The following is a 23,755-nucleotide window of genomic DNA, read 5'->3' on the forward strand; positions in this document are numbered from 1 at the left end:
AATAGTGCACATAAACCAGTTTCAAAATGGCTGAAACTGGTTTAAGATGAACCTGGCTGAATGTAGTATCAGACTTAATTGATTTGGGTCAAACTAGTATATGAAACTTCTGTCCCAGACTCCTTCCTGGTTCAAGTTAAATCACAGTCTCCCAGCATTTTTAGTCTTGTTCTGGGCTGTGTTGTCTGCTCCAGAGAGCAGGGCTGACCTTGCCCCTCTGCTTCCTAGCTGGAGCAGTGATGACTGGCTCACTGGTCTCACTGGCTGGCTCACCGGCCTCCTCAGTCAAACCCCTGCTTGGGTCTGGGGCGAACGAGGGGTGTTAAACTTTCCTTTCCCCTCCCCGGCTAGACAATCACCTTGCTGGGGTCGTTTGACCCCAGTACTCTTTCCTGCCATGGCAGGGGGTCAGACTTGATGATCTGTTCAGGTCCCTTCCGACCTTACTAACTATGAAACTATGAGTACGGAGCTGCCCTGCCCTGCTTACTTAGTGCTGGCTGCAACTGTGGACTACAAATCCCAGAGGCACCTGGAATCAGGAAAAGGAAGTGATCAGCAACTCTGCAGAGTGCTGCCATTGTGATTTTGGGCTCCAAATTCTAGAGACCTCAGGGGCAGCAGGAAGAGGAAGAAAACACACACCTCATGCTCACTATGTTCCAGAGAGCTGTGTTCTTAGCGCCCCCCGGCTTCTGGCTTGAGCTGCTGTAGGCATGTGGTTGCATTTCCTGAATCAAAAGTGGAAGTCTGTTCATTTGCTTATTGGTTCAGTCTTTGCAGCTTAGACTAACCTTCAGAGACTGAATCGATTCAGCCTCAGGCTTTTTGACTGTCTGTTTAGCCTATAAGTATACCCTCAGACATCCATTTAGTCAGTAGGGGGGAAGAAAGAAGCGTTCTTTTTCAGTGTAGTGTGGGTATACCTCATTTTACTGTGCTTCGCTTTATTGCGCTTTGCAGATATTGCATTTTTTACAAATTGAGGCAAGACCATCCACCAGCAAAAAGATTACGACTCACTGAAGGCTCAGATGATGGTTAGCATTTTTTAGCAATAAAGTATTTTTTAATTAAGGTATGTACATTGGTTTTTTTAGACATAATGCTATTGCACACTTAATAGACTACAGTATAGTGTAAACATAGCTTTTATATGCACTGGGAAACCAAAAAATGCGTGTGACTCACTTTATTGCGATATTTGCTTTATTGCGGTTGTCTGGAACCGAACCCGCAATATTTCTGAGGTATGCCTGTATATGTCTATTTCCTGGTGTAATGTGAGTGTAATATATGTAACAGCAGGTGGAACCAAGGGGCAGTCTGTGGAGCTGTGATGTCTCTTAATTTGGACTGCAACTCTCAGAAACCCCCAGGGGCTGGGGTGAAGGGAAAAAAGGAGGAGGAAGCTTGAGGCTGAAGTAAGGGGAAGAGAGAGCATCATGCACAATGAACCTGGTCAGCCCTACGCAGAGTAGTGCACAGTGGAGTTGGAGATTTCACTGGCTCAGTCAGCAAGGACTGTGGACTGAAAGAGCTGGACTCAGACTTGGGGGCAGCTTCAGGCTGCTGTTTGAGCACTTTAGGTACTAAAGTCTTGTTTGGGGTGGTGTGTGTGTTGTGGGGAGGGGGTGTGGAGGGGAAATTAAGGTGCTGAGTTTGTTACCACAGTGTTGATGTTTTTCTACCTTTTACCTGTTCCTTCATTTGGCCTGTTGATTTGTGACCTTAACCCCTTTGATTTTCTATGTAAAAGTGGGAGCTCCCTGTTGCTGCTTGTTCCAGTTTCTGGGGCTGCCATACCCAGTCTTTGTCTCACTGTACTTCCTGTTTCCAGGAATATGCTGTTAGCAAAGCTATATATTTTTTGGAAATATTTGCCTCACTGGCAAAAGGAAGTAGTAGAACTAGCAAGACAGATCTGTGCACTTTAATTTGACATCATCTGACAATTTTCTATATTTGATGTGCAACTTAGTGCTGAACCCCAAAAGTAATATATTTAGAATGGTGGGAGGTACACCTTGAATTGCTAAAATGTTTTCATACAGTACATAATAAATAAAAGGGTAGGTCTATGAAGTAAGGTCTAGCTAAGCCTGAAACAGATCGTAAATATATATATATATTAAAAAAATAATAAAATAAAATATACAGTTGTATTTGACTGATATGTAATTAGCAGCTGTAATAAGCCTGACTATCTTGGAGGGAAACAGTTACTGTTTAATGGATTTTGGAAAAAATGTGTGTGTTAGACAAGTTGTTCCTATTTCTTTTCAAACACTTCCCCCTTTTCTAGAAAGCTAAACTCCTTTGGCCATGGGCAGATCTAGGATTTTGAAAAGTGGGGTGCTGGTATTGTGGTGCATAATCACATATAAAACAACGTACATTTTTTATAGTTAAAGAGAAACTAAATGTGTTAATATGCTAGGGGCCTAGTGCTATATTGTTCATTTTAAGATTAAAGTAAAAATATAACTTCATTGCAATATGTGCTTATTTGGTAGTTTACATGCTAAGTTTTAAAAACATAACGGACTAGGAAAATATAGTCCAGAGATATTTTATTAGTTTTGTAGTCATTATACTTAAATGCCCATCTTTTATTCATATTTGTAAAACAAAACCTAGTGTTCTTGAGCATCTGAAGGCTGGAATACTTCATTGTCAATCATTTCCACACCTGAGTTAATATTCTCCTAAGTTACTTAACATACCTGAATTAAGCTTTTTAGCTAGAACTAAAAAGTCTGCAGGGCTGTAAAACAGAAGAAAGATATTACCAGGAAGAGGTAGCAAAATTGCAGAAGATGATGCATTGAATAATGTAATATCAAGAACATTAGAAGGAGAGAAGGTTGTTAACCCCTGTGGAGTGATGACAAATTAGGAGGAATCGGGTACATTATGAGCCATGAAGTTGATTGACTCTGTCAACAATGCATGAGTAGAAATGCTGCCGCTTCTCCTGGGCAGTTGGTTTTAAAGTGTACGTGGAGCAAGAATGAAAGTGGGGTGCAACTACAACACTGCATCCCTGTCCGCTATTCACCCCTGCTTCTGGTTTCAGAGGACAGAATTTACATGGCTGTAATTTGCATGAGCAAAAAAAAAGATTTAAACATGCAAATAAATCACACCTCCATAAAATCCAATGCATCATGGCAAGAGCTACTGTGTTATTTAGTATTTTTGAAAATTTTGTCTGAAATCTATGTATTTCTGTCTCCCTGTTGTTTGAGATTCAGTAAGAGTGGCTTTTTTTCAGGGTATCTGTTGTGTTGGTAATTACAAAACGGAGATTTCTTGATTAAAGGGGTTTATCAGAAGGGAGAGACACCCTGCGGAGAATACCTTGGGTGTTAGCGAAACTGGGGTCCTCCTAGCTCTCTCCTGCCATGACTTTGATGTTTTAATGGGTTCCAGGAGGGGTGGTGTCCACCCAGTCAAATCTGGCCTCGGGTATCCCCAGTGGGGCTCATTTCCAAAGAAAGAAAAAAACACGACAGTGAATAAAAAGCAAAAAGCCCCTCAGCCGGCAGGCTTGGCTGCTGCCCTGCTTGCAGCTTGCTGGCTCTCATGGCTCCTGCCGCACACTCCTTGTAGCTTTTGTCAATTTCATAGATTCATAGATGTTGGGGTCAAAAGGGACCTCAATAGATCATCGAGTCCGACCCCCTGCGTAGGCAGGAAAGTGCTGGGTTCAGATGACCCCAGCCAGATGCCCATCCAACCTCCTCTTGAAGACCCCCAGGGTAGGGGAGAGCACCACTTCCCTTGGAAGCCCATTCCAGATTTTGGCCACTCTAACTCTGAAGAAGTTCTTCCTAATGTCTAGTCTAAATCTGCTCTCTGCTAGCTTATGGCCATTATTTCTTGTAACCCCCAGGGTTACAAGCTGCTGGCCATTTTCTTTGAAAACTCATTGTAAAGAGGCTAGCGGGGCCTCGTTGCTAGAATGCGGCACCCCGAGCCACAAGTCCCCTGCCCAGAAGATTTCCATGCTGTGGAAGGAACTGCCGGCACACCCGGAGCTCACTTTACTGCCTTGCCAGGTGTGCCAGATTGGCTCACCCAGTGTCCCAGGGGCTATTTCCAGCCAGGCAGCTCCAGCAAGGAGAGAAGAGAGTGAAGGAAGACAGGTTAGGGTGCCCTGTTGAGTATTTTCATTCTAGGAGAACTCCCTGGGAATGGGGTGGCAGATCAATTGATCTGCGAGCTTATAGGAGCTCATTATCTGTAACAAGTGTTATTTGAAGGAATGCCATGGCAATTACCGCAGCACGAAGTCTCCCGGAATGGGGGTTGTGGCAATGAAAGGCAGTAGCAACAAGCATGTTAGCAAGGGACTCTGAACATAGCTAGTAGGTGATGGTTGTTCAGTGGAAAACTTTGACTCTCTGTTGACAGGAAGAAAATTTTGATGTGGTAAAAGTGTTTAGTCATAAAACAGCTTGTCTCTTGGAAAAGTATTTTGGTGGGAGAAGTTTCAGACAGGTTTGGTAAAAACAAAACAAAACATCTAATCGCACCATTGCCCGGAAAGGTAAGTGTGGTCACTGGGTACTTAGAGGGTTGTATGGTTAGGCTGCTTGTTGGTACTTTGCTTCCTTATACCATCCTGGCTGCACGTGAAGGATGCCTGTCCCTGGCAAAAAGTTCAAAGACTGGAGTATAAGACCATATGCCCTCACATGAGATGAGTCTCCCCTGCAAGTCCTGCTGATCTGAGATTTGAAAATGACATCTTATACATCAGTGGCTATTTGACAGCTCTTTTCAATTAACAGCAGCAAGCAGTGTGTGTGGTACAGGGGGACTGTCTGCATTAGTGGCAGATAAAAAGAATAGAATATAAAAATGAAGCTAGAGTAATGATATCTACTTAATTAAAGCCATGAATTGTTAAAATGTGTTGGTGTAGTACCAACCTTGGGCTAGATTCAATAAAAAGTGTCCAGCAAAAGCAGCTGAAGTATGTTTGTATTGAATTCACTCCTTATGATGCTAAATACCTGATGTTGGTGCCAAAAAGATTCCTTCAAGAATTGCTGTCTGAATTGTGTTCCCTGTGAGAATTTGACAATTTTATGCATAAGTATTAGCGGTATGATTAGTTTCTCTAAACTAGGTTTTGCTGATTTGTACACAAGTACAGTAGCTTTAGGAGGGCCTAGGGAATTTTAACGGATTTATATAATTCTGCTCACGCTGGGAGTACCAAATATTGTTTCCTTTTGACATGCACATCTTCAGTTTTGCCCGGTGATGCTGTCTTCTGGTGCCAGCCTGGGAGTATAGAGATTGTGGATTTATCTTGGGGATCTGAGAGCTGATTTGGGGTTCTGAACAAGAGAGTACAGCAGCAGCTGGAGTACTTTGGAGGTACGCTATGAACCTGGGAGGCAATTGGGCATAAACTATTTTAGAGTACTTGCCTTTACTTCCATAACTTAGACCCACTGGGAGAGTCTTTAATCTGGAGTTTTAGAGTAAATGGTAATCAATTTGGGGCAGATAAGGAAGGTCCCACAGGACCCCATACCTACTACAGAAATTCTCTGTTTCTGGGTAGACACTTTCAACAAGAACGTGAAAGAGCTGCTTGTCAAGGGTGTCTGTTGGTTGTCAAAAATGTAAGCTAAAACTTGGTCCCGGTACTGTCCCTAGCACGTCCTTTCTGAAGTGGCAGTTGGGTACTTTGAGAAGTTAACAAGTTTGACTAGCTACTTTGACTCCTAGCTGGATGATTTGGCTCTTTGATGATCATCCCTGGTTTGTGGACTAATTTTTCATTGACTAGTTGGTTCCCCCATTCTCCTACCTCCACCCTGGGTGCATCTACACAGGCAACTAATGCGATGCAATAAACTCCAGAGTGGTTTGAGCTCCAGCCAACTATAATTTGATGCAGGGTAGAGCAGGCCTCTGGCTGACTAGGCACAATTTACGCCCCTAAACACCATCGCCATGTGGGTTTCAGTTCAGTAAAGTACTCTGCGGTAAGATAGTACTGTCCTGACAGTAGTATCCTACAGCAGAGTTAATTAGTTTACTGCGCCCTAATAGTGGCACATGTGTAGACGGTGATGCTTTACTGTGGAGCTCATTAGTCTACTTCGCTGTAAAGTGCATGTGTAGATGCACCCCCTATGTCCTTATTTGGCATGCGTAGTAGTAGTGATTGCAAAGGAATATATCTTTTAATTCACATCCTTGCTCTCCAAACTGAAAGTTGGGAGCTCATGGTTAAAATAGGCTAGGGATGTGAAAGGTTAAATGATTAATCATTTAATCAATAAATTCTGTGATGACCGGTTAGCTTACTAGTTAGTCTTTAGTTTGGGGCGGGCGCAGTCTGGTAGGAAAGGGAGAAAGGGAAGGCAGCAGGGCAGGGAGGAAGAGAGGGAGGAGCGAGGGGGATTAGTATTCATAAATCTAAGAGAAAAACTGGAGCAGTCTAATAACTCATAAATTAAACAATTAGCTGCTCATTCACAGGTGCTCCGTCTCTCCCAGTACAGGGCTTCAGGTGAGCTGTGGGCTGTTCTGTCTGGCTGGGCTTGCCTCCTGTCTCCCTCCCTGGAGTCAAAGGACTCTGGGAGCAGCTCCAAGTAGCAGCCATGTACGAGCTGCTATGTTATCAGTTAATCGTTTAACTGAGATAATTAGAGGAGCTTGAACAAAGTTTTTTTTAACCCCCCCCCCCATATTTACATCCCTAAAATAGGCATGTCCCAGTGATAGCGTGACAGTATCTAAGCCCCATGAGAAAGAGTTTTAGTGTTTGAAATAAGTGATAATATTATGTTGGGATCTCCACTGAAAGATGAGAAACATAATATGTTTTTATTTGCAGGCCACTTTTTTCCTCTTAATTTTGCTAGAGAAATATGAAGAAACTCCATTACAACATGTAGTTATTTCAGATTTGTCTTCGCAGAATTTATTTTTCTTAACTAACTAATGACAAAGCTAAAGTCTCAGTTGAGTTCAGTAGTGTTTTGTGGAGGGTTAACTAAAAATTATTTCTTATTTCAGAGAATCCTTGAGAATTGCAGCTCCTGGAATGAACTGCTAGAGTTCAGGCCTGAGCCATAGGCATCATTTACATCACAGGTGTTTGGATCAGGCCTCTAGCGAATGTTGGTAATTTAGAATTAAATTGGTTATAAAGGAGTCCCTGAGAGTTTTGCTGTTTTTTCTCTTGCTGAATTCACTGATGGAATACATTCCCCAGTTCTTATATTTTTCTCTTGCTTTGATCACTTGACCAAAAATATTGGGAGTTTCTTCTTTATTCGCCCTTGAAAAGTCTAAGCTGCCTGCTGCAGATGGTCACCAAAGGATTATCTTAGAAGGAGTTGTAAAATTCATAGTAATTAATTTTGTAAACGGAACAGCGATACAAAAATAAAAAGTTGCCAAAATCCACCTTCCTATGACTCAAAGTTGCAGTCCTGCAGGAGAATGGCTGATTTCAAATACCAAATATACACCTAGAATTGTAGCTAATGACAAGTGCGTGTATTATTATTTAATATGTATGGTTATACCATTAGTTTCTGATCCAGCATGCAGTAAGGGTAGCCCACTGTTGCTCTGCTTAAGTAGCCTAGTTTCCACAGTGCTCTGGGAAGAAAACCTTGATAGTTATATGCCTGGTGGCGCTTCCTGTCATACTGACATGGTTCTACCACTGAATTCATGATGGGGCTACGTGGAGATACAGCTTTTAGCATCTCTTGTCTTCCTTGCTCTGGTTTGCTGCACATGCTCCATATAGACTGTAAGGCCAGTAGAAGCCGTTTTGATCTGGCTTGACGCCCTTGTGTAACATAGGTCATAGAATCTCATCCAGTGGTTCCCATGTCAAACCCATACTTTCTTGACAAGTTAGAGCATGTATTTTAAAAGATATTTAGCGCTGACTTTGAAAGACTTCGAGTGATGCAGAATCTACCCATAGGTAATATTTCTAATGATTAATTGTCCACCCCATTGACAAACTTGTGTCTTAGTTCTAGTCTTAATGAATCTGTTTTCATTTTTTTGGCATTGGATCCTGATTTGCCTTTGTTTAAAGAGCCCTGTGCTATCAACAGGGATCCTAGTTTTCTCTGATTTAAAAAAAAAAATTCCCCAAATTTGGTTTAAAAAGAAAAAAAAAAAAAGTAACCCCAAATCCACATTTTCTGTGATTAATATGAAACACCACTAAAAGCCACTTCAGTCGCTTTTACCACAATATATAGACCATTGTTTTTCTGCTTAGGTGTAACACTGTGGTATTTCTTTACTAGAAGTATTACAAGCAGTTTGTGTTCTGAGAGAAAATTTTGAAATGACAAGTGTAATTCCAAACTGGACCATTAGGGTAACTTTCATTGCATTTTCTGCCTGACAGGCCAGCAATTTGTTCAGAAAACGAGAGAATGAGATGCTGAGTCTGGTAAGAGCCAGGGGAAACAAACAAGTCCTTCAACTTGATTGGCAAAGATTTTCCTTTTCTTGGATAAACTGCTGGACTGTCAGAAGCATTTTGTATAGGAAAGAGAGTTCAGCCTAAAAGCCTCAGGAATAACTACGTCAAGTGACAGCTTAAGTTTTGTTGCAATGAAGTACTGTTTGTTTTGTAATTGGTGTTTTTCTTGTCTGTATGTTTCCCTCCAGACTATTTTTCTTTCCTAATTTCAACAAGTGAAATACCAATGCTATTAATCCATATTATATGGCTGATTTTTTTTTTTTTTGAATAATTGAAGCCATAGAGTATTTTTAAAAGTAAATGGCACAACATAGCTAATGGTTTGCCAGTTTAAGCCTATAAAAAACAGAGAGGAAGAGATCAGGCATTGCATAGTGATATACTTCATTATTGCTTTAGCAGGCTGAAGAGCCAATTTCAAAGTAACAGTGCAAACACCCTCTTGTGTCTTGTTCTTAGACTTCTAATGTTAAAGGAAGAAAAGGTTGCCAATAAATGAAAACTGTCTTAATTTAAATCTCGATCTACCAGCTTTTTAAATGTAAACTAATACAGTGTGGACCTGTGTCTCCCTCTAGTGACTCGATCACATAAAGAGGTTGAGTCTTCCAGCTAATGGACATGGTCCTTTCAATTCAGTTATCATGCCAAATGATGGGTCATCTAGGTGTGTCATTACACTTCTATACTTCAGCAGGCATACTGGACCAACAGCAATTTGGAAACCCTGTATTTGTGGTAAAATAGGAACAGTTTTTACCACTGCAGTTCTGTAAGACTGCTACTTTTTAAGCATCCTTCCTGTTGCACCTAGTTGATAAACTGCCTCATAAAGAGAATCTGTTTTGTATTTGTATCCTGATATGATGGAGTGAAAGGGGAAAAAACCCTTTGTAAAAATTCTCCACTGCTATCTCCATAATCTCTACTTGAGTGAGCATCAGCCAAGTGCGAAAATGAAAAATTATAACCTGCCAAGCATCAGTGGCAGACTGAAATGAAAAAATTGCAAGTTAATAACAGTGATGCCTCAGAAAAATTTGCTGGCCAATTTAACATTGCTTCATCCAAGGTCACATCTTGCAGCTGATTATTTTTAGTAATTTGCAGATGAGGATGCTCTTCCTTTGTAATGGCAAGTCAAGATCATGGAAATGGCAGGTAAGGTTTAATACTCAAGGTTATCTATCTTCTCAAATAAGAAGTCATGGTTCCAGTTTATTTGCTTAAGACTGGGCACAGAAATGATTTCCACAGTGGTGAAGTGGAAAGCCTATACTATCCTTTATGACAGTGATAAAATCAATGCAACATAAAAACTCGGGGGGGGGGGAGGAAGAAAGAGGAAAGCTCGACATAGCATTTGCTGGAGTAACTTTTCACCTTGGCAATGTGAGTCTGATGATATTTACTTGATAATGTCATTCAGAAAATAGATGTTATATTTCACGTTTTGCATGTTTCTTGATGGCATGGGCCGATTAACTTGCAGAGCTAGCAAGATCTCACAGGTAAAAAATAGTGACTGACTTGCTTTTCCTTCTAAGTTTTAAATTGAAAGGAGACACTGAGTTTTTGTTTTTGTTTCAACTATTTCTGAAATTTATGGACAATCTTGTTCTTCCAGTTTAGATCTACACAATTTCCAATACTGAGCATTTAACATTTATGTAGCAGCTTTTTGTCCTGAAAGCAAAGCTTACTATAAAATGTGCTGGCTGCTTGTGCAAATTACTGGCCAACTCCTCTGCCATTTTGAATAGGCGAAACAGCACTGAACTTAGTGGATCCCTGCCATTTGCACCTGCAGAGAATGCAACTGTTCTTTGATCTATAGGAATCTCACTTTTTCTACCCTTGAAGTGCCACCACATGTAGCAGAGTGTGTGGCAAATCTACACAACAGAGCAAGTGATAACTGCTGTGTCTGAGCAAACTATAGAAATGGGTTGGGGAGAATGCAGTTATCCAGTTTGAAGCCACATTGTTCCCTCTCTGATTAAAAGGACTAGGAAAAGGTGCAATTGAAAGGACATTTTCCCTTTGTGGCATTTTTGTTCAATTCTGCCTGAGTGAGATTTGTCTTACCCAGCTGTACAAATGGCGGCAGGTTCAAGCTGCCAAACCATGGATATTAGTATATATTTCAGATAATCAGCCTACGGGTCTAGGCAGCTCCTTCTTTTTTGGAAGCAGGACAAGCAGGGTCAACATTTGCAGAGTGCCACTGGACCTTGAATGGTCACAGTTATTACAACCTTTAATTTAAGGCTTGCATTCCTTGCCCTCCTTGTTGATACAATGCAATTCCAATTTAATTCCCCTCAGCGTTTTCTACAGCTGCTGGGTTTCCCTCTCCATTTCCTCATGCTCTGACTTAGTTAAGTTTCTGAGACCTAACGAAGTTGTGGCTTTGGAGCTTTTAAATTATTTTAGCTGTCATGCAAAGCAACATATCAACTGTGAAGGTATCTATCAATACTTATCTGAGTACATGTAAAATCCAAAACACAGTCTCTTGACAAAGTCTGTCCATTTCATTCTTTGTCTTTTCTACCAAAAATTGTCTCCAAAAGTTACCACATTTCCTCACATCTCTGTACCCTGTCTTCATCCATATACATCAGCTTTTTGCCACCAGCACTCTCCTTTCCCAAATAAGGTCCAGCCTCCTGTGTTAGGTTCATGTGTTTCACTCTCTCAGAATGGTGACATTGAATTTTCACCGAAGTATCAAGACAATAGTAGAAGGCAAATGCAAGGAAATACAGGGCTTCAACTACAACCCTTTCTCTGCCATTTCATTTTTCTTCCCTTTTTCCTCAATATAGTCTAGCTTTAGCATATTCACAAACCAAGTACAACAACAGAGTGATGCTGCTGTTCTCTAGTCAAACTCAATCTTTCATATTCCAGTTTACACTTTTTTAAGGTAGCTTAAAGCATGCAGCGTGCTCTATGCAGAGCTGATGCATGAATCTGAATCCAGTAACTACTGTTCTTCCTTTATTCCCATGTCTGAAGTAGAAACTCGTTGAGGAAGTCTCTGAGCCTGTGGGTCTCGAGTCTTATTTCTATCAAGGTCTCTTTCCACTGTTTTGACAGCGAGTTTAAGAGCCGTATTACACCTTATGTGAGCCACCCAAATGTTGTTGGGTGTTAATGCTAGTTCAAGTCTGGAGCAGTCACACGTTCAGGCCATCAGGGGCCTGGAGGACTGAAAGGTACAAATCACCCCTCCCCAGACAGGGACAGAAATTACACACAAACTGGTTTAAGTGATCAGAAACTGCTCTAAACCTGTAACAGAACAGAAGTTCAGTACACATAAACCAGTTTCAAAAGGGCTGAAACTGGTTTAAGGTAAATGTGGTTGAATGTAATATCAAACTTAACTGATTTGGGTCAAACTGGTTTATGGAACTTCTAACCCAGACCCCTTCCTGGTTTAACTTAAAGCAGAGTCCTCTAGCATCCCAGTATTTTTCAGCCCTGGACTGGGCTGTCTGCTCCAGAGAGCAGGGCTGGCTCCCTAGTTGGACCAGTGGTGGCTGGTTGACAAGGGGGGTGGCAAGTCCGGTTGGGGATGCAGCCCAGTCTTTGGAGATGGGGGGGGGGGACTTCCCCCTCCAGGCAAACTCCAGCTGGGGTCTGGGACCAGGGAGGGGGGTTAAACACCCCTTCCTCTGCTCAAACTTACTGTTGTCTGAGACTATGGACTACAAATCCCAGATACACCTGGAAGCCGGAAGAGGAAGTGATGAGCAACCCTGCAGAATCCTGCTCCTCTGATTCTGGACTGCAAATCCCAGAGATGTTGGGGGGGCAGCAGGAAGAGGAAGTGAACACACAGCCAGAGAGCTGTGCTCTAGCACCCCCTGGCTTGTGGCCTGAGTCACTGCAAGCATGTGGCTGTATTTCCTGAATCAAAGGTAAATGTCTGTTCACTTCTGTTTCAATTTAATTTGTGCAGTTTAGACTAAGTTGCAAAGACTGAATTGATTCAGCCTCAGATTGTTTGACTCTCTGCACCTAGCGCCCCCCACCCCAAACTTTCTAGGTTTCCCCCTGACGCGCCTCCAGTCCCCCCCCATTCCCTGCCCCCCATGCTTACTTGTGGCTGCCTGCACTGTCTGTCCTGGGGGAGCATGAAGGGAAGTGTTAACCCTCCTGCCCAGCCCCTGCCACTGCTGCTGTTCTTCTCCAGGCTAGCCTACCCAGAGAGTGGCAGCTGGGCAGGCAAGTTAACCCTTCCTTCCCTGCCTGCTCCCCTGGGACAGACGGGGCAAGCAGCTGTGAGTAAGGGGCAGTGCGTGGGAATCTGGGGTGTTGGGGAGGTGGGGGGCCGGAGGGGGCCGTGGGCCCAATCTAGTCCAGTAGGGAGCAGGTATTATTATTATTACACTAATGTGTAGCTTAGAGTGGCTACAGTTTAGTGCAATATAACCTGGGTAACATGGAGCAGAGATAATCGCGCCCAGGAGTAACATAACTTTGGGCTATCCAATGAGTTCTTAAAACTAGGTTCAAGTGTTAACGTGTGAACAATCCAGGGGTTAAGAGCTCCAGGAGCCACCCAAAATTACCAAGTGAGGAGGCCCTAATAGGCCTTTATGTGGGAGTGGAGTAAGCCTCTCCCACTTTTAAGACCCCTGTATAGCAACAGAGTCAAGTTGTGGAAAGTGATTGTCAAAATGTACCTCTAAGCAGACTTCTAGAAATTATTATTGCCCCTGTTGGGTTAGGAGGGAAGCAGACTCTATCATGGAAGGATGGCTGACTGTATGTGAATTGATGTTCACTTATCTGTGTCTCCTTTGCTGAATGCTGCACTGGTTCTCTCCCTTTCCTTTATGTCAGCAGTTCAAACTAACGGAGACTGGGAGGCCTTTCTTCTGAGTTTTATGTAAGGTGGGCATGACAGAGCCAAAGTGCAGCTTTTCTGTGTGCCTTTATGCAGAGCTCTGCATATCCAAGGTGCCTTATGGGCTGAAAAGAAAATGTCAACTCCTTTTAAACAGCTCTGTATCTGCAAAACTTATTGTGCAAAATTGGAGAAGAGAGTGGTACAGAAGGACTGACCGGCTATGCTGCTTTCTGAGCATATACGTGAATAGTCTGGCACTGCATAAAATGTGGCAGAAATGGAGCTCACCATAGACATGCATAGGAAAGGCAAGATAAAAACAAGTATTTTCATTTGCTCTTAAGATCGGACTAGGGGATCTTAACAGGCCGTGAAAAAGATGATCCTTTTAACAGTGATGTAATTTTATTGCTATTTCTAAGTGTCTTCCAGAATTGGCAGTCTTGGCAAGCCAGTTTTGAAACAGCAGAATTTTATTTGCAGGATGGGTTTGCTGCACGTACCAGTTACAGGTAGGATGTGAAAATTGCTGGGTAGGTTTTTTAGTCTGTGTTATACAAGAGATCAGACATGCTTATGATGCTCTGTGGAAATCTTGCAAACTGTTTTTAGTAAAATATTTTAAGGTAACCTTTTTCCAGCAGCATATATTTTTGGGTAAGTTTTCATGGTAGTAGCGATGGGAAAGTTTTATGGTGTAAAACTTGGACTTTTTTTTTTCAAAGATCAGTTGATTATTAAAGTGCATAGGAGGGATTCCCTAGTTGTACTATAGAACCATTCTTTTGCCAAGAGAAAACATGATGCATTTCCATGACATTTATAATTGCAGCACTTCCAGAACAATTACCCTGGCAGTTCATTTTCATATTGTTGGAATTATACTTGCTTGTTAGATTTAATTGAAAACAGTGTTAATACACTGATTGGCACACTTGCTTGACAAGGCTGTGTAGTAACGGAAATGTTCAGTGGCTTTTACTTGGGGGAAGAGGGCAAAATGCATTTTTTTTCTCAATTACTTAAATATAGGAACAGGAAGCATTGCGGCGTGCATTTTTGGTCAGGCAGCCTCCGCGTTTGATATGACAGCTTGCAACCTAAAAATTATGTCAGAGTTTTCAAAATGCAATTCAGTATTTGGTGGCCACGTTTCCAGCACCTTGGGCTAACCTACTTGCAATCACCAATCAGGGTGCATGTCCTTAGACTTGGAGTTTCAGTGTGTTTGTTGACAGATACTCGCCACCACTTCCTTAGCTTGTCTAAGTTAGCATTGGCTCATTTCAGCTGCATAAAGCTGATACTTCTCAATTGAGGAGTAGCCCAGTGAGCCTGTATGTAGGAGAAAATAGGCCTCTTGTTCTGAAAACTTACTCCTGTATTTCATTTTTGGTGGTTTACTCTACTGACTTGTACTAGCTGAGGACTGCAATAAAATATGCCATTTTCCTGTTAGAAGCATATTGAACTTGACATACGTAACAAGAGACAGTTGGCTACTATGTGGTATGCAGGAACCTGAGACAGGGCAGAGGCACCAACAGGGGGTGGAGAATGAAAAAAATACAAAGAAACTGGTTTGGCAGTATAGGAAAAAGTTAAGTACAGTGCTTTAAACAGTTTTTCATTGGAATTGAGGTAAGCAATACTTTTTCTGTGACAGTCTGGAGATGGCCATTCTGGAAAGCTACATTTCTCCTTTGGTTAGAAAATAGATTTATTTCATATTTTGAGGTTTAAGGACTAGTAAAAATAGAACTTTCTATGTGTTCCTGGGATATACTTTTAACCCGGCTGCTGCTTGGAAGGGAGCCAGAAACTATTGTGAAGGCTTGAGCAAAGATCATTATATTGATGCCCTTGCATTTTATTTTGAAAGAGAAGCACTCCTGGTCATTCTTGTACCACATAGGGAAAGAGCTGTCCAAGGACGCCATACAGCAGTTGCTTTTCCACATACAGCCTAGTCCCAGGTATTTAGGGCTGTTGTTGCTGTAACTGTTTTCTTGGTTATATTCACAATTAAAAATACTGTTCTGTTAGCAAACTGTAATTGCTGCATGTTGAGCTGTTAGCTTAATAGTTATTAATGTTCAGTGATTCTGATTGGGAACAATGCCACCGTGTTAAGGAGGCTTAATACCTACAAATTGTTTTTATCATCTGGCCTTGATTTTGGCCATAAAGTTGCCTTTTTCAAGCAAAATTATCGCTTGTCACAGGTGCCAGCTTAATGGCCTGGAGGCTGAAGTCCAGGAATTATGCATTACATGTAACTCATTGGTGGTACAAACTGTAAGAATCCTCCAACTGTGCTTCCTCAGTGCATCTCATTCTGGCCATGGGGTAAAAAATATAGCAGACAGAGCCATGCTAGTGTCCTGGATTATTATAAGAGAGCCTTACTGGTGAGACTGAATTGGTGCATAAACAACAGTAGGTTTGCAATGTGGACAGCACTGTGAATGGGAGTGAAGCACAGTTCTTTGTCAGCCTATGTGCAGCTTCCAGATAGGAACCAAATTGGAGGCCTGAAAGATTTGTATCTTTGTATCCTAGTGTGGTTGCTACCAATCCTCCAAACCTTTCCATGTCTGCTTTCCTAGTGACCAAATTTTTAAAAAATTGCTTCATCCGTTCTTAACATTAATGTAAAAGTAACACCTCATTCTTATTATCCGAAAAAAAATTCTCTCTTTAATATTGTAAATTAGTTTTCTAACTTCTGTCACATTCTCATTGTTCAGGTTAAATAAAGCTGTAACATTGATGCACGTCATGTTGACACTGTCAATAAAGCTGTAACATATTGACACACATGCACACACCTAATATTACAATAAAAATCACAGTCTGTGGAGAAAGAATAAGTATTTCTCCTTTCCCCTCATCTTCTCTCCAAACATTTAAATATTCCCTTTGCATGTTGCCTATGCTTTTGTCAGAGTCATGAGCTGCTTTAGCCTGGTTTGAGTTTGAGAACAAGTCCCAAACCAGGACGATAACAGAGTGACACAAAGATTGACTATGCTGTACTTGCTGGATGAAGTGAAAACCAATGAAATATAAATCCTATCTTGTGGGATTTCACTCCTGCTGGAACTAATCTCATTAACTTAAAACCACCTGAGGCTTAAGAGAGATATACACTGCCATGAGAAATTATATTTATCCCATCCATGGGTGGGGGAACCCCCTCCCCCCAGCTTATACCTTACTTTTTACTTAGCTGTTCTTGAATTGCCAGGTCATTTCTATCCCATGGGAAAGTCATCATATCTTGCAGCAGCACAATTATGTGTCTTATCTAAAGTTCACTGTTACATTCATGCTTAAATCATTGTTTAAGGAGTTTTTTTCTCTTAAAATTATTTCCTCAGGAAAATAAGAGATTGCAAAGCTACTAGCAAATTGTGGTATTATTTACAAGTACACTTTACAGCCTTTCTAAGGTTGGGATCAGCAGCCTTTAGCCTGCAAGTCAGGTCTGGCAGGGGGGATCTGGGGCACATCGCTGCACTGCAGAGGGGTCAGGAATCTGCAGTAGGAGTGAGCGGGGGCAGCTGGCTGAAAGCTGGTTGTAAGCTCTGACCCATGCTGCCAAAAGGCTGCTGACCCCTGTTCTAAGGTTACAGGTAAAAAATCCTGAAGTTGAGAGAAGGTATGAAGGAAACTTTAGAAGTTGGACATAAATTTTAGTGAGCGGCCCTTTATAGTTTGAAGTTACTGTAAATCAGACACTAAGATTTTTCTTTATAGAGCTGAATTTAAAAGGGACTGACAGGCTCAGGGAACTGGGAATTGTACAAAGAGCCTGTAAGAGCTATGCTGCTGTTTTAAAATATAGTGCTGTTTTAAAATTTAGTTTAAAATAGCGAGAACTGTGTAACATCTGATCATTGCCCTGTATAAACTCCTTCAACTTCCAAATAAAATGTGTCCATGATATGCCTGGTCAGTATAAATGTCTCCATCAACATGAACGGGATGGATAAGGCCCTGTCTTCTAGCTTTGGTAGTTTCAGCAGAAAGGTGAAATGACTGTTCTGAGGGTCTCTTCTCTAACTCCACTTATCTTTTTTTCTTTGAATCAGTGTGATGTTATACAGCCAGGTTTCCATGGCTTCATTAAATGATAAGCTGAATACCATTGATAAAATATTTATCTTTTCCGCTTGTATTTCCCTCAAAAAATGCCCCAACAATGGAGCCAACAAGTGCCATCTCCATTTATAGGAATTGTTGTCAGTGCTACATTTGGAGAAGAAATTAGCCTGCAGTAAGCATTGAAGATCAACGTTATGGAGTTCAGGTGATCAGAAAGTTGTAGAGTGCAAGATTCCTCACACACTGCTGTGTTTCAGTGTGCTCCCCCCTGTTAACAAATGGTTTGCTTGCTGCATTATCTCCACAGATGGCAAATGCAATGGCATTACACAAAGAAAGAGGCATTTTCTCTGGTAGCTGGAGGGTGGTAGGTACAGAATTTGCTGAAAAAGGAGAGACCACTCCAGCAACATGATTTTGCTGAGTTCTGTGAAATCCAGCTCAGCTCATGTAATGGTTTGTAGATTTAAATAACAAAAGAATGTCAGGGTTCAATATTTATGGTGCTCATTAACCCAAAGTCACCATTTTAACTATTAGGCCATTTAAAATATACTGTATTAATAGCTGGCCCATAGGGACAATAGTAAGTATGGCTGCAATTGTAGACCAATTAGAGTAATAAAAATGATAACTTAAGACCCAACCTCTCAGTTTCATCCTTCAGCTTTATGAGTGGAGCATAGGATAGAAGAGTGGCAGTGCAACCCACTGGTGCATTAGCAATGATTTATTAGAGGAAAACATGAATAAAACATCATTTTACATTTTCAAAGTACCTATTCCACCAGGGCTACCATAGCATATGTGTCAACTGTATTGCTTCAGGCGCTTTACGCTTGTTATGTGGGTCTAATCTGTGGTTGTATGAAAATGGGGTTTTTACTGCCCGTAAATATCATGTGATTTGCACAGCTTGCTTGCATTGCAAGCTAAATGTTTGTCATTTTAAATGATTTTGTTTGTTAAGGTGTTTTCTGGTAACTCTAACTTGCAAGCAAAAAAATAATTTTTTTGTGATGTACACCCAGTGCAGTGCTAGCCTCCTAGCTGCTAAGTGATTATCTTGGGTGCATGGAAGGGACTCTAGGCCTAACTTAAGACAAGATTCTACTAATAACTCCCTTATTCTTAGCTATAATATTGAAATAATTATTATCCTGACATTTTTTACCCTTGTCTTGCACATTGCCCTGTTAGTTACTGATAGCTTTAGGAAGGTATAAACATAGCATGTATATCAAGCATGCATTTTTAACTAATTTCTTCATAAGTATTTTCTGTGTGGTAACAAGTAAGTCAATCAAGTCAATGGCTGAGTTGATTTTTTTTTTCTCAGTGTATTCATCAAAACTAAAATTCTTTCTGTGTTTTCGGGGTAGGATTTTTAGTCAAAGCTAGAGGGGAAATGGAAGTTGAACCTATGTAAGCATAGCCTGATCATTAGGAAGGACACTTCCATGGCATGTGGGATATTCAAGTCCTTCTGAATTGTATAGAGCAGGACTTTGAACCTTAGGCTGTGTGTAGATGAAACGAGGGCATGTGCGCACGACAGTTTAAAGTGGGTTAAATGCTTTTGCACCGCTTTAATGGTGGTGGTGTTGGCATGCGTCAGCAGCGTATTGAGTAATTCCGTCCATTGTAGAAATTTCGGCGGCATAATGCACCTTAAATGACTTGGGGTGCAGCAAACTAAAACTCCGAGGAGTTTGTTTGCTGCCCTACAGCCACGGAGTGAAGCACCGGGCTCTGTGCAGCTCAGGGGCTCTGCAGGCAGCCTGGCAGCAGCCTGCCTGCCTACCTGCCTTTTCCCTGGAGCCTGCCTGCCTGCCTGAGCTGCGCGGAGGCCCGGTGCTTCCCTCCATGGCTGCAGTGCTCCCTGGAACTGCCTGGGCTGGGTGCCTGTGGGCGGGTGCTGCCTGGTGGGGGCCACCGCTGCTGTGGAGGGAAATACCAGTCTCCCCCCTCTCCCCCGCTGCAGCCCAGGGACTGCTCCACCTGCTGGCAGCTTGCCCTCACCTTCCCACCGCCGGAGAGGCAGGTAAGTGCACGAGTGTTTGCACGATACGGGGGTTTACTTCGCCCTAAATTGAAATGGTGTTTTTAAAACCCATCATTTCAATTTAGGGCCCCTGTTTCTCTACATATCCCTTAGTCTTCCACATCCCAAGGGAGTTCCTTCAGTGCCACATTACACTGAATTCAGTTTATCTCTTTCCCTGTCGGAGAGAGAGAGGGGTGTGTGTGCATGTGTGCACACACATGTACATGTTTCAAAAGATGTAATTTTGTTCTAGTGCAGAATGAATACAAATGTCAACCCTGCAGTTTTCCACTCCGCCTAGAGATACACTTTGCTGAATGAAGTAGATCAGATGTGCTGCGGTATGTCACATCACAGCTCATCTACTTCATTGGGTGAAACACAGATTACCCTTTGTCTCACCCTTGATAAGGCTGGACAGGGGGTGGTGTGATCTCCCTGCTTTCTCCTCTCAGCCAGACCCATCCTCCACAATTGCTGAGGAGTGTGGGTCTGGCCAAGCAGGGAAAACGGCTTTCCCCACTCAGCCAGGCTCACTCCTGTGATTGAAGCCAAATTTCCCTTATGGAAAGACACCCAAGATTCCCTTGGGTGACTGTAAGCAGGGAAAGCAGGCAGGTGCTCTACGGGCTTGAGGAACTCTGGGTTGGCTGGAGAGAAGGAGCAGCTCAGGCTGCTCTACTTTCCTACCACAGAGCTAATAGACATCTGCCACAATAAAGTAGCAGTCTGTTACTCGCTTTTCTTATGCCACTGATTTTCCTTTGTTGTGGCATGACAAAAGGTAGCGACGTCTGTTAACTCACCATTTGTACCATCATATTTTTTTTGTTTTATGGTGGTACAAATGAGATGTCAGACAACATCTGCTTTCACCCTAAATGAGATCCTTTTCTGGCCAGCCTGCATCAACATGCCATGATGCTACCACTATGCAAATATGCAGGAAATTACTCTCAGCTCATCAAAGCTAGTATCGAATTCTACAAATATATAATCCAGCGTGTGTGTGCGTGCATGCATTTACATGAATAATGTTTAATTTTTATGCATAGAAATTTAAACACCAAACTTATAAAATCTCTGGATATTTTTACATGGACAAATGATAGTTAAGACTAGATTATATGAGAGGGCATTCAAAGCACATATATTTTTTCTTCTTTATTTTAAAACAAATTCTCTCACACTATTTTCAAAAATCCAACCCCAAAATTATGTTTCTAAAGAGGCATTCCCATTTTTCATATACGTTTTGTTCCCAGGAGCTGCTCGTTCATTGGCAGCCATTGGTCTCGGGAGACCATAGCAGTTGCACGTTTGGTGTGTTACTGGGTACCACCACAGCTTCTTGAGTGGCTGAGGAGTCCGATGTGTGACAAGGAACTTGTCTGGCAAGTTGCACATACAAACTTGGTTGAGCTTGCACTAGCATGCCAAGTACCGTTTTGTCTTGCCTGCCTCTGATGCCTCTTTTCTAGCTCACCCTCTCCATCTCAGAGCAGTGTAGGCCTATTTTTCATATTCACTGAGTTCCCAGGAGCTGCTGCTGAGGAGCTATTGGATGCAAGGCATTTTGAAAATAGTTTTGGAACCTAAGTATAAACTTGACAGCCGTTAATTCCTAGAAACACAAGATGTGCTGTATCTTTTATTTCTTTTCTAAAGACCAGATGTTCCTGCCACTGCACAGAGTGGGAAATGTAGCTGGAATTTAAGGAGAGCAGTCTGGCTGAAGGAAGTGAAGAGATTCAAGGAGCATGCTCTGCCGAGTAGCTATAGCAGTTAATACTCATTGGTCAAGACTTTCCTTCTCTCTGACGCAATAACATTTGCTAATTTGTATTCAACAAATAGTGAAAATAATTCATTTTTTATACATTTTTTAATTAACTTGTTTCACTTATGTCCATGTCTCTTTTCAGGTTTACTTTCCAGAAACTCTGATCAAGGTTGCTGATGTAAAGGTTCATTTCGGGGATTTGTAGAAACTAAATTTGGAGTGTATCTGAACAGGTGTTACATGCTTGTGTTTCATCAGAAAACAAAAATAATCATAGGATTTTATGTGACCGAACTGCATGGCTGCCATTTCTAAAAAAAATTTGTAACCATTCAGAAAAAAAAAATTATATAATGAATAAACTGGAGAAAACTAAAGTCTGATTGTAGCTGTTCTGTTGGGAGAAAAATAATATATTCGTAGTATGAATTATTCTTTTTGTCAATTACTATTTCAACTATGGTGTGTCGCTTTTCTTCTGTCCAAGTGTATATAAGTAAAGCATATTTTGGTTATTTGGTGATGGAAAAGGCTGTTAGTTCTGAAACTAATTTAACAGATATCCAACACCATTCTTGAATGATTTATGTGTTTTCTTTGTAAGCTCTCTTTTGTAACTGTTAAAATGTAGATTTTATGAGTGACATCATTAAAATTTATACACATTTCTGTTGTTTTATGCTGTACATGCGTTTGTGGAAAAGGGTGCATAACTCGAATTTGCATAAAGAGAACCGACTTTCCAATGTAACAAATAGAGATACGTTCCAAGACCTTGACTGTACTGATCCCCAGGCCCATTTCTACCACTTTTACAAGACTATTTTGGTACTTGCCAACAGCAGACAGTACACACAAGCACAGGGTGGTGGTGCATGTTACCATAATGGGAATGGCAACTGCAGAAACATTTCACAGACACCGAGCAGGGAGCACAGATCCACATAGGAGACTATATTTTGGTGTGCGTCACTCCCACAGTGCAGCACACAAAGCAGCAGAATGTGGGCTTCCATTACACTGACTGCCTAAGAGTGAATTTACCTTGAATATAACAAATTTTTGGTATAAAAAGGATCATTGCGTAAAAGCGAATTTGCACATACAGAACCAGCATAAAGCGAGGGCAACCTGGATACCTTCTAGATTGTGATGCTAGTCAGTATTACTCCACTATGCCTCTGGTTCATCTGTCTGTACTGTAATGCAGTCTTCCCCAGGGCTAAAATCTGATCTCTCTTCTATCAGACTAAAGGCAGAGTAACTGTCATGATGTTCAGTATTATTTCAATGTGGAAACTGAGGTCAGAATCTGGCCCCTTCCCATTTTCTTTGAAGCAGAAAAGGTTGCTAGATTAACTATCTCTAGAAATTAAATATGAAATGTCTTTTGAATTTTGAGAATGGGTATTAGCCACAGGAAACTTCCATGAAATGTACCAAATTTCTTTGAAATTTTTATTTATTCTTTTTTGGCAAGAGGAGTCCAATCCTGAAATGCTTTCACCTATTGATTTTAATTTCAGCAGGAGTCGTACAAGCTCAAAAATCATAACATTTACTGGTTACACTGTACATAACGTTCAGCATGACATTTAAAGTAAAAATACTTGACAAGAGATGATCATAAATGTGAAGGCTAATTTTTTGAGGCTGGGAATGGATATTACATTTATGCTAAGAGAAATTCTTTTCCTTAAGCACGAAAAGAGTACAGAGCTGTTCCATGGATTTCTTGTGAATGAAAACTCTCTCTTCCACAAGAAATTTGATCAGATACCTACCAGGTGGATCTTTTTCCTGATGTAACTTGAGTGGCTGTATACTTCTCTCAGATGTGGAGAACACACAGTATCTCGATCTTCTGCTTTCCCTCCCTTGAAGGGAAAGGAAGGGAGGGAGAGCACTGGTTTCCTGATATCCTGCAAATATCACATTATGTACAGTGCAGATGTGCAAGTGTCATACAATAACTAGTTGTGTATCTTTAAGCAGGCCTAGCACTTGAATTAAAACCTGTGCTTTATTGGGCATGAGATTCCTAGTATTATGAACACTTTTTAAAGAATCTATGCCGGTTTTATACATCATAAATAGGCTTGGCAGAATTCATTTTTTTTAATATCATTGCAACAGATAATATCAATGTCTATTTTAAAGCATTTATTTTGATTTGTATCAATTTTTAATTAAATTAAGAACAAAGATTTCTGCCCCCAGGATGGCAAAAAACCCACCAAACAAAAAGCCCAACAAAATAGCCAAGAAAACACCAAAATGTGTATCTTTTCTAATTGGAGTCTTTCTCTCCACATACCTGTCTCACTAGTAGGCCGTTCACTTCTTTTTACAGTCTTTCCTTTTTTCTAGCTGAGTTGTCCTACTCAGGCATCAGGAACTCCCTGCCACTGCTTCCCATCCAGCTCCAATACTCCTTCCCCCCCCCCCCAT

The 23,755-nt window shown here is 41.4% G+C and overlaps 2 long non-coding RNA genes across 2 annotated transcripts in view; one reads left to right on the forward strand and one right to left on the reverse strand.

The window, feature by feature from the left end:
• LOC109287996 overlaps window positions 1-23,755 on the forward strand; it is a 210,531-nt gene that overhangs the window by 12,708 nt on the left and 174,068 nt on the right. The window lies entirely within an intron of this gene.
• LOC109287995 overlaps window positions 21,038-23,755 on the reverse strand; it is a 5,537-nt gene continuing 2,819 nt past the window's right edge. Inside the window, exon 3 of the long non-coding RNA XR_002095040.1 lies at window positions 21,038-21,049. This is a non-coding gene — a long non-coding RNA (uncharacterized LOC109287995). The remainder of the gene's footprint in view (window positions 21,050-23,755) is intronic.

This window comes from Gavialis gangeticus, unplaced genomic scaffold, assembly GCF_001723915.1.
Source record: "Gavialis gangeticus isolate Ggan-Ray unplaced genomic scaffold, GavGan_comp1, whole genome shotgun sequence".
Lineage (NCBI taxonomy): Eukaryota > Metazoa > Chordata > Crocodylia > Gavialidae > Gavialis > Gavialis gangeticus.